Genomic DNA, 4,388 nt, shown 5'->3' with positions numbered 1-4,388 from the left:
CCCGGGCATCGTGCAGGATGTGCAAGTGGTTGGCAAGGTACGACGCAGTGACCATAGAATGGTACGGTCTCGAATTTGCCTAGACTTGAGAAAGGAACGACAGAAACTGATACGCAAGAAGCCAGTCAAGGAGCTAGCACTGAGAAGGAAAGTACAGGAATTCAGAGCCTCGCTTCAGAACAGGTACTCGGCTCTTAGCGAGGAAACCAACCTTAGCATAGATACAATGAATGATAATCTGACGAGTATCATTACGGAGTGTGCAGTAGAAGTTGGAGGCAGGGTAGTTAGACAGGACACTGGCTAGCTTACCCAGGAAACAAAGAATCTCATCAAGAAGCGTCAAATCATGAAAGTCTCAAGTACAACAGACAAAATAAAACTGGCAGAGCTTTCGAAGTTGATGAATAGGCGTAAGGTATCAGATGTAAGAAGGTATAACATGGAGAGAATTGAACACGCTCTGAAAAACAGAGGAAGCGTCAAAGCAGTGAAGAGGAAACTTGGGATAGGCGAAAATCGGATGTATGCACTAAGGGACAAAGAAGGCAAAATAACTACCAATATGGATAGAATAGTTAAAATAGTGGAGGAGTTTTACAGAGATCTGTACAGTATCCTGGACAACCACGACTTTAATACTATCATAACTAGCCGTAACCCAGATGACACCCCACCAGTAACGATAGAAGAAGTCAGAAAAGCTTTGGAGAGCATGCAAAGAGGCAAAGCTGCTGGTGAGGATCAAGTAACATCAGATCTGCTGAAAGATGGAGGACAGATTGTGTTAGAAAAACTAGCCACCCTGTTTACGAGGTGTCTCCTGACGGGAAGAGTACCAGAGTCTTGGAAGAACGCTATCATCCTAATACATAAGAAAGGAGATGACAAGGACTTCAAGAATTACAGGCCAATTAGCTTGCTCTCTGTAGTATACAAGCTATTTACAAAGGTAATTGCTAACAGAGTAAAGAAAACATTAGAATTCAATCAACCAAAGGAACAAGCAGGATTTCGAACAGGCTACTCAACAATTGACCACATTCATACTATCAATCAGGTAATAGAGAAATGCTCAGGGTATAACCAACCACTATACATAGCCTTCATAGATTACGAGAAGGCGTTTGATTCAGTAGAAATATCAGCCGTGATGCAGACACTGCGGAATCAGAGCGTCGATGAAGTATATATAAACATCCTGGAAGAAATCTACAGTGGACCAAATGCTACCATAGTGCTTCATAAAGAAAGCAACAGAATACCAATCAAGAAGGGTGTAAGGCAGGGGGACACAATCTCCCCAATGCTATTTACCGCGTGCTTACAGGAGGTTTTCAGATGCCTAGAATGGGAACAGTTAGGGATAAGAGTTAATAGAGAGTACCTTATTAACCTGCACTTCGCCGATGGCATTGCATTGCTGAGTAACTCAGGGGACGAATTGCAACTCTTGATTATGGAGTTAGACAACGAGAGCAGGAAGGTGGGTCTTTAAATGAACCTGCAGAAAACGAAAGTAATGTACAACAACCTCGGAAAAGAGCAGCGCTTCGAGATAGGTAATAGTGCACTTCAAGTTGTAAAAGACGATGTCTACTTAGGGCAGGTAATAACCGCGGAGCCGAACCGCAAGATTGAAGTAACAAGAAGAACAAGAATTGGTTGGAGCACATTTGGCAAGCACTCTCAAACTATGACAGGTAGATTGCCACTATCCCTCAAGAGAAACGTATATAACAGCTGTATCTCGGCGGTAGTTAGCTACGGAGCAGAAACCTGTAGACTTACAAAAAGGGTTCAACTTAAATTGAGGACGACGCAGCGAGCAATGGAAAGAAAAATGGTAGGTGTAACCTTAAGAGACAAGAAGAGAGCAGAGTGGATTAGGGAACAAACGGGAATTAAGGATATCATAGCTGAAATCAAGAAGAAATGGACATGGGCTGGTCATGTAGCCCGTAGACAGGATAACCGCTGGTCGTTAAGGGTAACTAACTGGATTCCCAGAGAAGGCAAACGGGTTAGGGGGAGACAGAAGGTTAGGTGGGCAGATGAGATTAAGAAGTTTGCGGGTATAAATTGGCAGTGGCAAGCACAGGACCGGGTTAACTGGCGGAACATGGGAGAGGCCTTTGTCCTGCAGTGGACGTAGTCAGGCTGATGATAATGATGACGATGATAGGTCTGACAGCAGACACTTTCTCAAATAAATTAACAGACACCCTCAGTCATAAGGAAGCAACAAGACACTACCAATCATGCCGTGTGATTAGAACAGCAAGGCATAAATCAAAGGCACTGCACTTCCCCCAAGTGCAAGGTACAGTGTTTTCCCAATAAGGCATGGCCCATATGGCCTCAGTAGAAGACATCGGTGTTGGGTATTGTAGCAGAGCTGTGATGGTTGATGTCTGCCTTACACTGTAGAGACACAACGATGATTATCATGAACTGGCAAGCACTGATTTACCCCCCCAAGCACTCGGTACATATGGTAACGAGAGAAGCTGCGACATTCGCCCATATTTAATGTTTGCCACCAGTACGTTCTCCTGTTAAATTCTAGTAGACTAGCATGCTTTGCTCTGACGGCCATGCGCAGAGCTAGAGTCGCAGTGCATAGAGTGTATAGTATAGCATAGCAGGGGGTGGAAAAGAGACAGGCGAGAGGGTAAAAACCCAGCCAAGCCAGAACCCGCCAGCTGCTTACCAGCTCTGCTGTAATACAGCCTAATGTACCTTAGTGCAAGCAGTGCTAATTTTTTAATTCATGCTGAATTCAGGTTGACCAGCTTTCTTCTGTACCAATTAAAATATTATTTTTTTTTCTGTGCAAGTTAACACAGGGTGACTGACTATTGAAACAGTTAATGCTGAAAGTTGGTTTAGTTGGTTCTGACAAGAATAAGACAGCAAAATAGAGTTACTCTAGAAAAGGGAGCATATACAGTAACTCAAGAACGAAGTGACAGCAAGCGTCCTCTGTGTATCTTTCTTTGTCCCTGTCTTATTCTTGATGGTAAATTGTATTCAGGACTATTGAAACTTTATGCTGGCGTTGATACTGGTGCAAAACACCATCTACCACGGCTTACTGCTGTGTTTGTATACTGCAAAGCTATCACCATGGAGAAAGGAGAGCAAATTATATTTGCCCGCACGCTGTTTGTGTACCCTAGGTCTGCCTGACCACCTGTGTTCTCTGTCTACCCTGTACAAAAGCGTGTTTCGCTCAACAGTGTGCACATCACAGCACTTGACCGCTTGGCATGACCCATGACCGTCCAATACTGAATGTATGTACTGAGCTAACATATGCAGGAGTTCTGCTGTAATTTATCACACGCTGCGAACTTTGTGGTGACAGTGTGAGTGCTTGAATGTCTTTTAGATCCTCATGGCGTGCAAGTTACTACATGTTGCACCAATAAAAATAGTACAAGCTCCCACGACTGCCAAGAGGCCTCAGCAGCAAGTGCATTGAACAGCTGCCTCGAGTCTAGGTGGAAAGTGAGGGCATTTAGTAAACGATCAGCAAAGTTGCATTCTCGCAAACACTGAAGCTAAGAATCAATGATTGAACACTGAATTTCACATGCAACACATACAACATGGCAATAACAACACTGAACGTAACATAGAACGCAGAAGCCCACCAACAAAATGATCGCTTGTTTGCCTCATCAAATCGATAAGACAAATATATTTATGGGACGATCTTGACTCTGTAATAAAGCACATGCCCAACAAACCGTTTGTCGTTTGGTAAGCGCTTTTTTATACTATGTCATGTGCAAAAACTACTCATTTCCTATTTAGTACATTAATATATACCATTCTTCAACAAGCAAGTTAGGGTTGCAGTGATCTTCCTGCAAGGTATGTTAGAATACCAGATTGTGTAAACAACGTGCACTTGCACTTTCACAGATGCCGACCATGCATGGCAGAAATGACAGCTGTGTCATGACAAGTTCTAATGTGTACCGATGACACATGGGTTATATGCAAGCAACACTTAGCTCGCTAGATACTTTACGGTAACGTTCTAGCAAACACATTTAATTCGTAGGATAAACAAGCACTGTTATGAAAAGTTAAAATATGCCTACGTTTCTTACATTCACGTAAATGTTTCATTGAAAACCAGTCAAGTACCCGCAGTGAGTTATTCATTCACTTGATCTACCAATTCTTGATCCAAAAGCTCGTCAATGATGCCGCTGAACACGCGTTCGACTTCTTCAAGAACACTGTTCAAGACATCGCCTAAAATGTCACTCGTAATGCTGTCAACTACCGACCAAGGATCGCGTGTCTCGTCCAGCGGAAGGCGCGACTTCCAAGTCGTCCGTCTTTCAACCTGTTTCCTGTACAAATCCAGC

The sequence above is a fragment of the Rhipicephalus microplus genome, chromosome 1 (genome assembly GCF_043290135.1).
Source record: "Rhipicephalus microplus isolate Deutch F79 chromosome 1, USDA_Rmic, whole genome shotgun sequence".
NCBI lineage: Eukaryota > Metazoa > Arthropoda > Arachnida > Ixodida > Ixodidae > Rhipicephalus > Rhipicephalus microplus.
Note: the sequence above shows the minus strand (reverse complement) of the source record.